Raw genomic sequence first — 18961 nt, 5'->3', positions numbered from 1 at the left:
AGTGTTAAATAGCATTCACATATGGCTGAAGCAGATGGGGCAGTGTCACCTGAGCAACAAGCCAGACATTGCTGCAGGCACAGTATTCCCTGTGGTACTTACTGGCTGCTATACATACAGTCAATGCTGTATATGTAATATGAGGAGCTCTGACAACAATGCAATACTTTACATTTACTGTTATTATTCTTTATTTATATTGCACCAACACGTTTACACAGATTATAAATTGTTCACATCAGTCCCTGCTCCAGTGGAACTTGCAATCCAAGGTGTTTATTACATGCACACACTATAGTCATTTTTACCAGGTACCAGTTAACCTGCCTGCATGTTCCTGGAATGTGGGGCATATATTATGGGTTAATTTAGGGCCTCACTTAACCAGCCCCAACCTAGTCACCAAAGGGCATATTTACTTATGTGTGAATTTTTTTTTTTGGAAGGCTCCACCATACTTCATGCAACTACACCAAGAGGCCCATTTACTTAGTTTGAGTGAAGGAAAAGAACAAAAAAAACTTCGAATTTCGAAGTATTTTTTTGGCTACTTCGGCCATCAAATTGGCTACTTCGAATCGAACAAATCGGACTAAAAATCGTTCGACTATTCGACCATTTGATAGTCGAAGTACTGTCTCTTTAAAAAAAAACTTCGACCTACCGAAGTCAATTTTAGCCTATGGGGAAGGTCCCCAGAGGCTTAGCAATCTTTTTTTGGTCAAAGAAAAATCGTTCGATCGATGGATTCAAATCCTTCAAATCGAACGTTTCGAAGGATTTAATCGCTCGATCGAAAGATTTTTTTTTTATGATGTCACTGACATAATGTTGAGGATGTAGTTTCATCTTATCAATTCACCAGGCAAAACCTGGCAAAATAGACTTTAGCAAAAATGGTAACGAATGGAAAAGCTCACATTTTGATCAATTTGAGGATTAACGATCGTTCATCTGAGCGAATATTCGCCTGGCAAAATGGAGGCAAAACGTCTCTAGCACTATGCTTTTTCGCTAGCAAATTGTCTTATTTGCCTTTAGAAAATGTATGAAGTTCCTGCGAATTGTCCTAAAAAAACAAAAAAACTTTGCGTTTTAGTAAATTTGCCCCCTAGTCTCTATCATAATGAAAGTGGGCACTGCCCTCAGTCAGTGTCATCATTAGTAATCATGGGGTCCAAAAATAATAAGTTAGCAGGGCCCTCCCCAAAGGGGGTCCCACTTATTAGTCCACCAGTAACTTGGGTCCCCTGGCTGTTCATCAATGGAAAAATAATTCTTTATATGTGCATGAGCACCTGAATCACCCCGGCCATGCCTCGTTATGGCATAACCTTACCCATTTTCCACCCATACCCCACATTCTCCTAGCAAACCCCACTTTCCTCACAACCTGAATGCCCTCCCCCACTCTGCCATGGAGTCCTTGACTGGGTGGCCCCTATACTCCTCTGACAGCAGCCATGCCCTTTGTTACTACTTTAAAGGACAAGGAATGTTAAACTAAAAAAGTAGCTAGAACATTAAGTTTTGGGTTTCTATACCAGCCCCAGGCAACCACAGCTCTTTAGATCAGTGTCTCCAAAGATGTCCCAGTAGCTCCCCATCTTCTTTTCTGCTGATTCACTGCACATGCTCTGTGCTGCTGTCACTTACTGAGCTTAGGGACCCACTCACAATATACAGTACACATAGAATAGAAATGTCACAATATAAGACTGATTAGTAATTAATACAGATAATTACTACATGGCAGCACAGAAACCAATGCAACTAGTATCAGAATTTAATAATCAGCCCTGTAGCATCAGCTTATATTACAGACAAACCTCATTTTCTGCTTGATAATTTGCAACAACCCCTAAGCTTAGCTTCTCAACAGCTGCTCAGAGCCCACTGAGCATGTGAGTGTCGCAGACACTTTCCAAGATGGTGATCCCCTGTAACAAGTTTGAAGGCCTGGATCATTGCTGCTATTGACAAGCTGAAACTTTAAGCTGGTGCAATGGGTTCAGTACATAAAATATGGCATTTTTAGCCCTATTGATTTTTTTTTTTTAACAGGTGTTCTTTTTATTGAATTTTCAAAAAACGGGGGGGGGAATACAGAAAGGAAGGGAAGGGGGAACAGATACAAGAAAGCAGAAAATAAAATAATAATACAGCAGCAGTCATGACATCACAATCCGTCAAAGTACAGCAATATAAGGACCACACAGTTATGGCAAAGTTAACATATGTGTCTCCATCCAGACACCCCATATCCTACCAAATTTGTCGGGTTGCCCTCTAGCCTCGTAGGTCAACTTTATTAGAGGCAGCATCTTATTAACATAAGCAAACCAGATCGCTTTCTTGGGTGGAGCAGGGGCCATCCAATGCAGTACAAGTACCTTTTTAGCATAAAATAGCAATGTCCTCACCAGAACCCTGGTATTACTGGCCGGTATCATATCGTCTAACAGACCCAAGAGGCAAATTTCCGGTGATTTCAGAGGGGGTAACTGCAGCGTATCAACAATATAGCCTACCACCTTAGCCCAGTATCTAGCTATTATAGGGCACGTCCAGATCATATGCCAGAGAGAGCCATCACTATCCCCACACCTTTTACACAATGGAAGGGGTATTTTCCCCATTCGATGAAGTCTATTCGGGGTCAAGTAAATCCTCATTAAAAATTTGTACTGAATAAGTCTGTCCCTGGTGCTTATTAGGAATTGGTAGAGCCTATCCGTTACTTCCTCCCAGTGCTCTTCAGTTAAACTGGGGATATCAGCCTGCCACTGACTGAAAAGGGAGCGGAAAGGGGGGGACCTGGAGGATTGCAGACAGGCATAGAGCCTGGAAACCATTTTAACTGGGTCCTCCTTCCTCAGTTGGACCAAAAGGGAAGGATCCCCCAAGACCAACTCCCCAGACCCGAATTGTGCCCTAAACATATGCCTCAGCTGTAAATAACGGTACATAGGGAGGTCTGGAACGCCCATCTGATCCCTCAACGGAACCATATCCATGAATCTCCCATTACACACAATATCCCCAGGTATTTGACATTATGCTGGGCCCAGAACCACATGGCCTCTGATGGAAGGAAGTGCTGGAGGTGTGAATTCCTCCAGAGAGGCAGCCGTGGAGACAGGAGAGGGGATGGCATTTTGAGTGTTCTCAGAGCAACTAACCAAGCCGCACGGGGGGCTACCATGCAAGGGGGCAGTGCAGGCGAGTCCCTTGGTTTCCTGAGGATGCAATTACGAAGGGCTTCTAGGGATCCCACTAGACGGGCCTGTAGAGGTACATTAGGATTACTCAAATCCTGCGTTAACCACCAGTTAATATAACTAAGCTGACTAGCAATATAATAGTCATGAAAACTAGGGAGATTCAATCCTCCATTCATTGACGTGGCCATCAACTGGAGTGACGAGATTCTAGGAGCTTTGTTACACCAGAGAAAGGGGGTAATCAGAGCCTGTATGGCCTTACAGGTTTGCTTGGGTATAACCGTTGGGGAGTTATGAAATAGATATAAGTACTTGGGTAGATAGACCATTTTCACAATATTGATCCTGCCCCAGAGTGTTAAAGGGAGATTACCCCAAGCCTGTAACACCGTGGCTAGCTGATGATTAATGGGAGAAATGTTCAAGGGCACAAATTGTTCTGGATCCAGATGGATGGTGATCCCCAAATATTTAAATGAATCAACCCACTTGAGGCGGGAGTCAGCCGCTAGCTGGGGGTCTAAACCCGGGTCCAGTGGAAAGATCACAGACTTAGTCCAATTGATACGGAGGCCGGCATAGATTGTAAATCGGGCAAAGATGTTTAACACTTCCGTTAGAGAGGGACCAGGGTCTGCCAAATAAATTAATACATCGTCCGCATATAGTGAGATTCTTTCCTCTATGCGGCCATACTTAAGACCAATGAGATTAGTGGAAATGCGAAATTGAGTGGCCAGTGGCTCTATCGCCAAAGCAAACAGGAGGGGCGACAGGGGGCAGCCCTGTCGCGTCCCCCTGCCCAGAGGAAAGGACGGAGTGACAAAGCCATTCACTAAGACCTGAGCCGTGGGATGACTGTAAAGCAACTTGATCCACTTAATAAATTGTTTACCAAAACCAAAGGACTCCAACACAGCCCACAAGTATGGCCATTCAATAGAATCAAATGCCTTTTCGGAATCTAAAGAAACTACCACTCTGGAGCCCAGGTTGTCATGAGGGACCTGCAAATTATAATAGAGCCGTCTTAAATTAACACCTGTGGACCTCTTGGGCATAAAACCGGTCTGGTCAGGCTCAATTAACTGAGTAATAACCTGTTGCAATCTGACCGCCAGCACCTTCGCCAGGATTTTGGCATCTACATTTATTAGAGAAATGGGACGGTATGAACCGCATTGCTCCGGATCTTTCCCTTCCTTATGGATCAAAACAATAAGCGCATTAGCAAAGGAGGGTGGGAGTTTACTGGCTTGGTTGGCCTGATTCAGAATTTCACAGAGTGTGGCCGGTGTTTTCTCCCCCAAGGTACGGTACCACTCCAGGGGTAGCCCATCTGGACCCGGGGCCTTGGCTGGAGTCATAGAGGCTATAGCTTCGCGGATTTCACCTGGTGTAATAGGACTGTCAAGTAACGCTACATGTGAAGGGTGTAAAGTAGGCAGGGGAATATCCAATAAAAATTCTGTTAGCTGGGCCTCAGTATAAGACACCCGGGAACAATATAGATTGGCAAAGTACTCAGCAAATACGTCTGCTACTTCACGTGGATCTGTTATCGGATGCCCGGTAGCAGACATTACCCTGTGAATGATTGTTTGTGGATTAGTAACTCTGGATAGATAGGCTAACAGTTTGCCCGACTTGTCACCTTGCTCAAACCCCCTCTGGGAAGCATATAGTAGCTTTTTCTGGGTAACAGCTGTCATTTTACATTGCAGTCTAGTGTGGGCCTGCATCAAGCCCTCATGTAGGTCAGGGGAGGGGGCCTCAACATACGCTAATTCCGCCGCCTCCAACTCCCAAGATGCCTGCTGAACCTCCCGTTTGGCCTCAGTCCTCACTCTACTAATGGATTGAATCAGGGCACCCCTCGAGACCGCCTTAAACGCATCCCATAGCATAGAAGGGGAGGCTGAGCCCTGGTTTTCATCCCAATAAGTTTCTGCCGTCTCGCCAACTTTCTCCGCCACCTCTTTGTGCGTGAGCCACAAGGGGCTGAGCCTCCACCTCCTATCCCCGGACCCTGCATAAGGTTGTATAGTGACAATTAAGGGAGAATGGTCGGAAAGGGACCTAGCACCATACTGAATGTGCCCAATTTTGTTAGCCATCTCAGAAGACATCAGGGCCATATCTATTCTCGAAAGAGTTTGGTGCGAGGCGGAGTGACAGGAAAAAACTTTAGTCCCAGGATGCCTGGCCCTCCAGACGTCCTGAAGCCCCATTGAGTCCGACCAGGCCTTCAATTTAGTTGGTTTAGTATCAGCTGAATTAAGCCTATCCAACACAGGGGTCATGCCGCTATTGAAATCACCCACCCAGCACTGAGGGACCAATGGAAGAGCCGCCACCCTCCGCATTACCGTATCCAGAAGTTCCGTTGTGAAGGGAGGGGGTACATATAGATTGATCAATATAAATTCAAAGGAGTAGATAGTACAGTGCATGACAAGATATCTACCATAGTGGTCCACATGAATGTGATGAAGCGAAAAATGAAGGCCCCTCCTGACTAAAATGGAGACCCCTCTCGCATGAGTGGAAAAGGTAGCGTGGTACGCCTGAGCGACCCACGCCCTTTTCAGCGATAGGACTTTTTGGCCCGTTAAGTGGGTTTCCTGGAGGCATACAATCGCCGGGGACCATTGCTTCAATGCATTGAATAGGAGTGCCCTCTTAATTTTATCATTAAGGCCTCTGATATTCCATGAAACCAAAGTAACCTTAGCCATAGTCAAATAGAAGAATGCTACTGTATGTCAAGACCTCGCTGCTGCACGAGTAAGTAAGAGGGTGGGGGCGAAAGGGGGAAAAACCTGGGGAAGACCCACAACACCCTAGCCCGCCCTGCCCACCCTGGAAACTGGGGTGGGCCTCGACCCCTAACAAAACCTCAATAGCCAGCGCCAGGGACATGGCGACTATAGCATAAACACTATGTAGTTAAACAAAATACTCAACATAAGCACGAGCCCCCAGTCCTCCGGGTTTTGGTGAGTGTCCCCACAGAAAAACAGATGGTACCAATGAGAGACTGTCCAGTAAAGACATGAGTGGTGGTCAGTACATAGGAACACTGCTTGGCACACCACGGGAGGGGGGTATATACTCACGAACCCAAGGCCACAAGTCCGCATCTGAAGAGTGGACAGAAGCCCCCAAGGGTAGGTACACCCCAAGGGGTGAGCAGGATGCAGGAGGGCCTTATCGCCGTTCCAGCCAGTCCATGGCCTCCTGTGGCGTCACAAAAAATCTGGTGTTGTTGCCGTCCACCACTCGCAGCTTGGCTGGGAAAATCGTAGAATAGAGAATGCCTTTATCCCTGAGCCTCTTCCGGACCTCTGCATATTTGGCTCTTTGCCGCTGGACTTCCATAGTATAATCCGGATAGATCATAATCTTGGCATCTCCGACGTGGAGGTCCTCTTTAGTGCGCATCAGCCGCAAGATGGCGTCGCGATCCCTGTAATTAAGGATCTTGGCAATCATGGTGCGCGGGGGAGCCCCCGGGGGCGGTTGCCGTGATGGAATACGATGGGCCCGCTCAACCAGGAACATCTGAGATAGTTGGGCAGCCCCCAGGTGGTCCCTGAGGAGGTTTTCCAGGTACAGTTCAGGAGTGGCACCCTCCTGTTTCTCGGGTATGCCGAGAACGCGTATATTATTGCGTCGCTGCCTCCCCTCGAGGTCGTCGGCCCGCGTCTTACATAGCTGCAGCTGGTTCTGGAGATCTGCAATTGCGCGTGGGACCTCTCTGGTAACGTCCTCTAGGTCCGAAATCCGGCGCTCTGACTCCGCTGTGCGCTCCCTCAAATTTTGGAGATCTTGGCGGAGCAGCGCCAAGTCAATCTTCACCTCCTCCACCCTAGTATCAATCTTTACCTCCACTGCTGTCCGAGTATCCCGAATCGCCTGTAGGACCTCCTGGAGTGTCGGTTCTGATCGCTCAGGAGGCTCAGGTCCGGCCGGATCAGGAGGGGGTGGAGGTGGCGGGTCAGTCCTACACAAGCGGGCGCCATCTTGGTTCTGATGCCGCACATATTTATCCAGCTTGCTGGTCGTTGCTTCGGCTGACTTCTTAACGCCTCCCATCTAGTGGCATCAGGGGGCACTCGGGCACCCACAGGGAAAATTTTGTAGCCCGTGGGGGCCCAGGATCAGCTGTGACGGAGCAACTGCACCGGAGCTCTGAGCAGACGCGTCTCTCTACATCGGCAGTTAGGCCACGCCCAGCCCTATTGATTTTTAGGGTTTAGTTCTCCTTTAACTGAAGGTTTGGTAGAACATAATGCCCATTTTTATGCCGTATGAAAAAGCATTTACAGTTCAGCAGAAACATTATATATTTTAATTTGACAGTTTGTTTCTGAAGCACAATTCCCAACCAATTCCCAGAAGCTTAACCACAATATTATCTTCATCCTTTTAGTTGCCTCTTATTTTCCTGCTCAATGAATTGGACACATCTGCTTCTTTCCTCAGCTACTGCTTATTGTTAACCTCCTCTGATATCAATAGTGCTGGCCCTTAGCTATTCAACTTGATCTTGCAGTTTCTAAACAGAATAAATCGCAGTTTTCAGATTGGGATTTGTTTCTCTAAAACAGGATGGGTGTAGGTTTTATTTCTTTGCCACACACTGTATTTGTCTTGTACTCCTATCCTGTCATTACAAGGACATCCAACAAAGCTTTTTACTTCAGCCCTGACTCCCACCATAAAACATCATTTTGCTCCAGGCAGCACTTTGTCTTAATTCCTTGTGTATAATGGCAAATGACACAGGAGAAAATAAATATTAATTGAAAGGGAAGACTAATGAAGCTCCACATTCAGACTGGGTTTTGTAGCTTTTTCCAAACATACTGTAGATAACAAATATAGTATGTACAGTAATTACAAATGACTGAAATTCATAGATATAAGAAAATGAAATACTTTTGTGCATGTATGTGCCTCTGTTCCAGAATGTTTATGGCCTTTCCTTCTTTTAGAAAACCAGAGAGGTCAATTTATCAGCATAGATTTTAGTAGTTTTAGAAACTATGAGAAAAACTATTTTTGTCTAAAACCACGAATGCTTAGTAATGTATTATAACAGCAATATCTAAAAGGCAATAACGATTAAAAATGCAGAATTAATCAGTATACTGATAGGAAAAATTCAAATTTTTCAAACATCTGAAAAACGCTAAAAGCTTGAATCAAAGAAAGATTTTACAACTGGAAAAGAGCAATTGACTTCTACATGACCTCGTCAGCTTTGAGATTTTTTCCATTCAATAAATTACAAATTTTGTTTGTTTTTTTCCATTTAATAAATTACAAATTTCTGTGTTTTAGAGTAATTATTAAAATACATGATTTTTCACATTAAAACATAAGATTCTGGGGGGGGGGAGTACAAATGTTAATAAATCGGCCTCATAGAGTCCTGCTGAATGAACAAAGACCTGCACTTGTGAGGCTGCTTGTATTTCAGCACATGCTCAGCCAGTTTGTCCAGCCCTGCAGAATGTTTGCTGCATCTGTTTTGAAAACCTGTTCCTGTATATCACACTATCCTATTATTCAATTTGTCTGCCATAAATATTACCAGTGCAATCTGCAGTGATGTTTTCCCAGGCCCAGTATACAAGCTCCACAGTTTGAGCCTGGATTCTATCCTGACCTGTACACTTCCCAGCTCTCTGTCTTTTTCCCCCCTTTCACTTTTACTATATAAAACTCTGACTGAAATCCAAAAACAATTTAGCTTTAGCAGAGACAAAGGGCTCATTATATGTGTTGGCAGTGGGCAAGATCAGAACTATGGCGCTAACCTTCATGTTTTACTTCACAGTGTGCCAAAAATAATGTTCAAGAAAGAGGTCTAAAGTATACAGACATCAGTAGCGACATTCCATCTCTATTTCAGCTTTGTTCTACACATAGAAGGAAGCCAGCGTGAGCACATGCAAGTAATATAATGTGCAATTCAAGCTTTGTACACCTGCTTCAAAGAGACACTAGCATGGGACATGCAAATGCGTTGCGTTGTCTGCTTTACTTATAGTTTGCATGCGGTCAACTGAAAATTCAGAACAATTAAAAACCTGCATAGTAGCTTCATAGTGTTAATAATATATGCTGTACCCCTTTATTTAATCTTGCTTGCACTTCAATACAAATACCTTTTCTTAAATAACCACTGTGTGCTATCATTATAATATTATTTACTATGTAAACATATGGGGTTATATAATAAAAAGTACATTTGCCCATAGTAACCCACAGCAACTAATCAGGTGTAGGCTTTCAAACACACATCTGATTGGTTGCAATAGGTAACCAGACTTGACTTGCTGATTGGTTGCTATAGGTAACTAGACAATAGCAAACATTACCCCTTTAATTAATTGAACCCTGATGTGTATTTAAAAGCATCCTAAAATAACTCCCTTAGAATTTGTAGAATGTCTACATCATGCTAAAAACTCATTTTAAGATGAGACACCCCTTTAAGCTCTATAGTTTTGGTATGCAAGATGGTGACTTGATTTCTTAAAGGACAAGGCAAGGTAAAATCACTGAGGGGTACCAAATGTTAGCCCCCTCCCCCAGTGATCATAATCACTTACCTAATAGCCTGGGCTTGTGCTCCTGTTTACTACAAACTGCAGCAGCCATGGGTAGTTCTGTAGAAGCCCTGGGCCAGCAAGTATGCACAGTAGAAAAGTTTGCATTTTACCTCTAAGTTCAGCTTTTCACTCTACTGCAAAGGTGTGCCCAAACCAGGCCAAAGACAAGGAGGAGAAAAAAAGAATGCTACATGGTGCTCCTACAGCAGTATCCCAGGTCCATACAGTTCAAAGCAAACAGGAGCACCAGCCCAGGGTCTCCTGTAAGTAGTTCAGAACAAGTCATGAAACCTTCTCTGAAGGCATCTACAGCTGCAATAGACACTAGGCATACTGGTTAAGGTTTCATTTGCAAACCAATGAGCTTAGTTCCCTATACCATTCTTAAAAAAGTTTAGTTTAAGATGTATATATCTATCTTTTTGGTTATATTCCTCAGTTAATATTGTTAAGAACTTGATTTTAAGAACAGATCATCCATGTGCACAGGAGGAAAAGCCTAAGAATACAGAAGAGAGTATTTGGAGAGAAATACACTAGATTATGCAAGACCGCTATTTCTGTGGGAAATTCCTATATTATAAAGTTTCCCAAGTTCAATGCAGGATGTTTTATTTAGTGTACATTTTGGTATGTGAACTTGATGAACTTGCCTTAAGTAAACTGTGGAAAAATATTACCCATCAGTCACAAACTATTTAATTTTTTTTAACTATATATGGGTGTGTGTGTGAACTGGGTTTATATATTAAACTGACACTCTTTGTTAGAATCTACTTTTTTGAATGTTTGCAGTGCAAATACATTTATAGATTGTAAGCTCTTGTGAGCAGGGCCCTCTAAATCTGGCATTATAATTAAATGATGATGACATAAAGATAGTGTGTTACCACAACAAGACTTGAGTATAGTTCAACAGAACTGAATGATAACTCGTCATTAATAACTTGCACGAAGATTTGCGCAAAAGTGCCAACCAGTATATAACTAAATAAGTAGAGCTAATACAAATTTGCTATTGGCGGTGGTGGGGGACATGGGGAAGATAAGTTAAAGAGACACAATTTCTTTGGTAGGGGGACTTGAAGGCAAGTTCAAAAGAACAGGATTAATGATGGAGCGACACACAACAATGATATATCAGAGAAAGAAAATTAAGAATTACTTTACATTGTGGCTGAGAATACAGCAGAGGTGCTTTTTATGGTATCCAGGGGTTACAGAAAAAGAGGACTTAAGGTTGCCATACACGTGCTGGTAAAAGCTGCCAACAGCTTATTGGCCCGTGTATGGGACCCTCCGACGAGCTTCCCCGATTGATATCTGGATTGAGAGTTGGCCACATGTCAATCGGGCAGGGGTAAAAAATAGGCGATCTGAATGCCCGTATACCATTCATTATTATCCGATCTTTGGGCCCTAGGGTCCATGATCAGATCAGCTCGATATTGCGCACCTCAAGGTGTGCATATCGGGGAGAGATGATCTCTCTGTGTATAGTCACCTTAACACAATTCTAGTCTGTTTTGGCTTATCAAATCCAAGCTTATTTGTAGTTTTGCAGCATGTTCTTCATAATGTTTTAAATAATACCAAAAAGCAGAGACAGATAAAGCGTGGCCTGCATCTAAGAAAGGTTAATAGAGTAAAATATATGGACAAAGTGATGGTGATATCAATGGGCACAAACCAGAGAAATGTGCTGGCAGGGGCACTCTGCTCTGGTAGTATAAATAAAGAAAATATGGTACTTATTTCATCATGTGATACAAAGAATCATTTGTTTTATACAGGATAATAAAGGTCTTATTTTGCTTGTCCACTTTAATTTACAATCCCGTATTCCACCCTGTCTAGCGAAATTCCTTTCATTTTGTATCCATAAATGAGTTAAAGTCTAAAGTCTATCTATCTAAAGTCTATCTTGCCTGCAAATCAACCATTTACGGTGTATTAAAATGTTCAGCTGCAAAGCATTAGGCATAATAGCATCATATTCATATATCTGATTGCCAGACAAGAATTTTGCTGAAATACATTGAAGATACGTTTCTAGTAGCATGGTGATATTATGGTAACCCAAACATTTAGACACAAGTAGGAATAAGAACTAATATGAATAAGTCAAGAGTGTCGTCTGTGCTCATTGGCTTCTATGACTTTAGGAAAAACATTAAATCAAATACCCACAGCTCATAAAAATGTGCAAAACCAATAAAGATATTTCATTTTTTACTAAACAACTGCAATTGAATAAAGCATTTAATATAGTGCCAATAGGCTATAATTTATCATGTTTGCAAAACAATTCACTTAAAGGGTAGCAATGATATAAATGCATTTAATTTGTTAAATCTCCCCTCTTAAAGGACATGTAAAGCCTACATTTTCCTAATATGTATATAATTGGGGCACATCTCCCCCTCCCAAGCCACATCATTTGTACTGCATATACCCCTCCATTTGCCAGCTCCATCACATTTTCCTAAAACAAATAGTTTTCACCCGGTGGCCATTTTCCCTCTGACATCAGTAACATTGCCATGTGCAAACAGGACATGTATGCTTTAAAGTTCATTCAATGCAAAATGCAGGTTTACACAGGCACAACATACTTCAATAAAAGGTTCTGCTGGGGTTGAGCCCTGTAATGGTTAAGCTGAGCTCAGAAGAGATGGGTAAGAGAAAAAATAGGTTCAGAGCATAGAAACATAGCTAGAGCATAGTTTCTATGGGAACCAGTACTGTTATCTCTTCATTGGCTGTTAGACTGGAGGGTGTGTTTAGCTTCTGAGCTGAGAAGAACTAAGCATGCTCATAAGTCAACAGCCAAATAAAATTTCTGAGGGAGGGGGAAGAGTGAGTTAGAGGAGGAGAAGAATTTCTAAGTGATTAAGGGGATACTGCAACCTTCCTGTAACCTTTTAACAACCAGAGTGGCAGTTATCTAAGGATGGGTGGGTGGGGTTTACATGTTCTTTAAAGCCAATAATGTGTCACCATGACATCTACATCTACAGATCTAATGGTTATGGTTAAAGGGACTTTGTGAGTCACCAGGGCTAGAAATCATCATCTAAAACTGTGAACTAATGCTATTAAGCCATATATTAGAATAACCTCACTTGTATAGAAGCAGGGATATTTGTTTAATATCGTCCACCAGTTCCAATAATTATTTGTGTAAATCTGCCTTTGTATCCAAAGCAAAATATTTTGGCCCATATGTTGGGATGTTTATGCATAGTCAAGAGTGAGGGTTATTTATATAAACCCTTTATAGACTAAATATTAAACTTGTATTATTGAAAGGCGACTCCAGAAAATCAGCTCAAAGGGCCCCATTGAGACCTGCGCAGCTAGAGCTCCTTAACTTGCATGTCTAAATGATCTACAAGTAAGGGGACGGCAGGGGACTGGAGAAGGGTCACTTACCTGCCTTTTACCCAGAATATATGGGGCGGCCACAGGTCTCTGGACTCTGAAATGATAAATACTGTTGCATTCAGTCTGACTGCAGTTATTTTTTACTGAATCTTATAAACCAAGCCCTAGTGCCATTCAAAGCTCAGTACAGTATTAAACAGTTGCAGAATTTTGAAGAAGCAGATGTTTTCGTTAGTTAATTTACATATAAACATTATGTTATCGGAGACAAAATTGGTACAGAAATAAGTAATGAGTTATAAACAGAATAATCCAAGACTAATTGCACTATGGTTTCTTTCTCAGAGATTAAATAGAATGAAATAATATAATTTTATTCTTTTAGAATTCGGGTCATTAGCTGTACCCAAATAAAACCGTTTTCATCCAGTGCAGTTTTAGATAAAATTTTTAAGGTTCATATATAGTGATGGGTGAATTTCTCCCGTTTAGTTTCGCCGAAAAATTGTCGAATTTCCCACGAAATTCGTGAAACGGAGAGAAATTTGCACCAGCGTCAATTTTGGACGTGTGTCTGAAAAGTCTCTCGCATCAATTTTGTCAATGGGTGACCGAATAGTGTTGACGCACATCAATTTTGACATGATTGGCTTTTCTGACGTGAGTCAGAAACTCGCTGGAGTTTCGCAAAATGCGGAAATTCTCTGCAAATTTGCGCCAGTTTGAATTATTTGCCCATCACTATTCATACAAGTTTAATAAAAAGTATGTTGGAAATATATAAAGATCTTCAAACCATTTTCCATAAATGTAAAACCTCATTGATCTTTGTTTACAGTATATGAGGAAGTAAGGCAAGAAAGAATAATGCATTCAAAACAGATTTCAGAATGTTAGTATGATTTTTTTTGGCCAAACATTTAAATAAATGTCTCTAAAGGCCTTTGTTTGTGCTTGGCTCTTTGCCACTTGGTGATATCTTACAGATGTTTCATACAGTTTGGTGGGTTTTCTGTCTGCTCTCTTTAACTCTTCTGTGCAATTTCTGAAGTTGTGCATTTCTCAGTGTTGGTGCTGCTATTTCAAAGCACCTCTTTTACCACTGTACCTTATGTTATCTCATATGTTGCCTGTATCGTAATTGGTGATAAAAATCAGGGCCAAAACCGGTATCTTATTGGATTGATAGGTGAAAGCCCTATCTGCAGATTTATATAATTAGGTAAAGAATCAAGACTCCCACGTTTTCTAAAAATGTATTTTATGGTCGATTCTTTCAATTTCTCGGATATGACAAGTCAGCAGCATTGGTCAGTATATGAATAAAATGAGTATTATAAAACAAAAATAAATACAAATTAAAAAAAAGTAACCAATAGAAGCCAAGAATAACCAATTTCAGACAAAGGAGATGTATACTTAGGGGCACATTTACTTAGCTCGAGTGAAGGATTAGAAAAAAAAAATGCTTCGAATTTCGAAGTTTTTTTTTGGCCACTTCGACCATCGCATTCGCTACTTCGACCTTCGACTACGACTTCGAAACGAACAATTCGAACTAAAAATCGTTCGACTATTCGACCCTTCGATACTCGAAGTGCTGTCTCTTTAAAAAAAACTTCGACCAACCTAAAACCTACCAAGCACCAATGTGTCAGGGAGCCGGGAGCTCCCTCCAGGGAGGTAGTCTGGATCAAGGAGGAAGCCCTCTTGAGGGAGCAAGGTCGCGGTATCCAAAGGGTTAAGCAGAATCAGTAGTAGTGGTCACAGGCAGGAGTTAACGAGGGCAGGCAGATCAGATGCAAATATCAAGAGTTCAGGCAGGGGGTCAGAACCAAGGTAGGAGCTAGAAACAGACTGGGAGCAGGATTCAGGCTGGGAGCTGGAAACAGGCTGGAATACGGCTGGAATCAGGAATCAGGAAACACAAACAGGAACCCAGGATTAATGGCAGCAAATCCTATTCTTGGGCGCCGTCACAGTGTTTTGGGCGCCCTTTTTATGATGGGATCCCGGCACCAGAGATGACATCATCATACAGCGACGCTGCAGCCATGTGTTCAGCATGGGCGCCGCCATCTTGGATCTTCACTGTGACCGCCGGGAATGTAAACAGCGCCGTCGGATACTTCTGGGTCGGGTACGTCTGGCAGTCCTGACACAATGTTAGCCTATGGGGAAGGTCCCCATAGGCTTTCTAATTAATTCGGGATCGAAGGAACATCGTTCAATCGATGGATTAAAATCCTTCGAATCGTTCGATTTGAAGGATTTAATCATTCGATCGAACGACTTTTCCTTCGATCGAACGACTGAATTGCGCTAAATCCTTCGACTTCGATATTTGAAGTCGAAGGATTTAACTTTGAGGGTCGAATATCGAAGGTTAATTAACCCTCGATATTCGACCAATGGTAAATGTGCCCCTATATGTATTATATAGTCACTGCACATATACAACTTAATCACCACTAGAGGTTTACTATGTCCTAAAGGGTAAGGGCACACGGGCAGATTTGGGGAGATTAGTCACCCATGGCAACACAAGGAAACTTCGGGTGACTTTGGAAAACCAGGCGCCAGTATAAGATGCTTCAGCCCCAGTATAAGATGGCCTCATTATGGCTAAATTATATTTTTTCAAATGGAAGAAAATGTATTTTAACACCATAAGGAATATTTTCAAGGAAGGCTGGACTGATACATAAACAAACCTTAGGTTTACTACAAGTCTGTATTTTAAGGTGGTGGAAACTATTCTGAATATCCTGTGAAGGAAAGGTTATCTTTTATAATATTTGCTAAAAAAAAAAAATCACTCTTTTCACGACACTGAAAAATGATGTAGTGTACAGGCTTGAAAATATTATTTATATACTGTTGTCATGTTCAGAGGAGATTTGCAGCTTTGCTTCCTACCCTCATAAGTTGCATTCTTATCTATCTCAGGAGAATGAAAACTGTATTTCATTTTTTTATACTTCTTTCAGGCCAGCAGTAGAAAACCAAACACAATAAAAATGTGGAAAATAAGTTGGAATGTGCCATAAAAGCTTTGGCTCAGCATGTTAGAAGAAAGATATTCTGGTTCACGTAGTCTGTTTTCAGTGCTCACGATAGCTCAGCGGGGTTTGATTACTGCCAATTTCCTTGCTAACTGTAAAAGGTGATGCCAAGGAGAGAGGCAGCTTTCCCCTTTAATGACAGCTCCTCGCATATGATTCTCAGAAGAAACCCCATTACTGTTTTTCTTATCACAGACCCAACGCTTGTCAGGATTAGTGTACTGACAAACAAAAAGCTCACATAGAAAATTCCATATACTCTATTTTGCTGAAAAGATTCTCATTATTGTTGTTGTAATTGCACAAAAAAATGGTTAAACTGTTGTGATTAAATGCAATTTTTTCGGAAAAGTATATCCAAATAATATTTGAATGCATCCCAGAAATTTTTCTTTCTATCAAAGACCTACTTGCTTTATGTGTATGCTGTACAGTGCGAGATTTTCTTGGATAATTACTCTCTTGGTGCAATACAAGTTGTATCTTTATTGTAAGTTCACCTGTTATCTTGCCATTAAATAATGTTAGGAGTCTTGAGTCTGACAATGGCATCTTGTCTGATGCTTTTACCACTCTGTTCTGCTGGATGGCAGTAATGGACAAAATGTGCTGTCTGCCATTAACCTAAAATATTTGTCAATAGACCATGAGGTTGGTTACTTACTGCACTTCAGTTGTGGGTCTGCACATTCCCTGCAGTCAGTTGTGTGAATCCCAGATGCAACTCCAATAGTACTGGATTTCTGGGGAAAAAAACACTATATTGTGGGTAAAAAACATGACAATTTTGTGAGAGAAGTGCAAATGGAATGCGCTGATGTATCTGCTGCAGAAATGTCCATTTTCACTTGCTGAGTAAGCACAGCCAGAGTAGGTACTGATAAGATCCAAGCTACAGACCAGTTTCACCCTCACTGGGGCTCATAAGTGCACTGCTAGGTATTGTAATTAGTAGTTGAGAAACAGCGTTTTTTCGGAAAAAAATTTTTGACGCCGGCGAATTTTCATGGGCGATTCGCTGGCAGCGAATCGCGCAAATTCGCTGCGAATTCGCGCCTGCCGAATTAATTCGCCCATCACTATATATATAGATATATATATATATATATCTATATATATAGATATATAGATATATATATCTATATCAAGGTTATTCAACATGTTCAGGGTTTTTCCTAATATTTACTCAAATCTTTTGATGTTTTTCTATTGTTTTGTTTTTGCTGAATAATACATTTTCATGGAAACAGTGTCACATTTACCTTAATAACAGATTGCCAGAGACCTCATTGCCCACAGAAACATTCCTTGCACTTAATGGCCAAACCACAAACTACTTCTGCCTGCCTCAGTTTTCAGTGGAAAAACATTCCATTATGAGAAATCAGATATGGCACAAACAACTTGATTTGATGCAATAAGACTTTGCTTCGAAACATTGGCAGATAAATTATTTTTGGATGAATTTTAATTTCAAAAATACATAATTGAACTGTTCCCTCGAGTCCAAGTGGGCTGGAGGAATCAAGTCCCAACATTTTTTTCTGCCTATAACACTCCAACCCAGAAACTCTGCTGTAGCCAGGTCTTATCTGTGCCAAATTTCTAATGCATCCATTAGGCAAAGTAAAATAAAGATTACAATTACAAAGCTCACAAGGTCAAAAACCATTAGTTTGAAGTAAATCTCATAAATCATCAAAATAAATACATGACTAAATAACATAGTAACAGTGGTATTTTTGCTAGCATGCTCATTAGCTTGAGATAAAAGAATAACAGATAAAAGTGTTTCCACTATCATCTACCTAAACTCTGGTCCAACAATCTAATAGATGCCCATTTTGATGTGAAAAAGTTGATGCTGCGCACTTCTCGGGTTTAGTTTCTGATCGATGTGCTTGGGGTGCCTGAGTGGTGGAAGTTGTACATGGCCCGGCTGCTGTTTGTTGGTAACACTTGCCAGAGCTAGAAGTATCCTGTTCGCCTATCCAGGTTAGGTTAGAGTAATGCAGAACAATTCCTCAAACTGCATGATAACACTAATTGATTTATTCTTGCTTTGGTTTAAAAAGCATGGATTTGTAAGGAAGATCCCCTCAAGGATATTAATAATATTCAAATACATTCTAAACCATATTAAACATACATTTTCTAATGAAAAGAGAAACCTAGCAAGTTGGATGAACCTGCACCCGGTGGGCCCTGGTCCTTGTGGGCACCGTCAGCCCAGACCTGCTTCCCGCGACCAAATAAGGTACTTCTTGACTGACTGATTGCGACCACAGGGATAGGTAAGACATGCACTGGTGAGGGGGAAGGGGAGTTGAAGGGCAAGGGGAGGGTACTAGCCCCTCCCTGGACTTGTACTTCATAATAAAGGCTATTCTCCTGCCATATGTATATATATTGTATTGTTCTTTTTTATATCAACACATTTATTAAAATTACTATTATGAAAATACAATATGCTTATAAAAGGCTTACATCTTAAGGTGGCCATAGATGCAAAGATCCGCTCGTTTGGCGATGTTGCCAAACGAGCGGATCTTTCCCCTATATGCCATTAACAGGCATGGCTATATCGGGGGTAATCTGATTGTTGGGCCGTATGGCCAAACAATCAGATTACGATGTGCCATGGGCTCCGGCAGGATCG

The sequence above is a fragment of the Xenopus laevis genome, chromosome 1L, assembly GCF_017654675.1.
Source record: "Xenopus laevis strain J_2021 chromosome 1L, Xenopus_laevis_v10.1, whole genome shotgun sequence".
Lineage (NCBI taxonomy): Eukaryota > Metazoa > Chordata > Amphibia > Anura > Pipidae > Xenopus > Xenopus laevis.
This window is presented reverse-complemented; position numbering follows the sequence as displayed.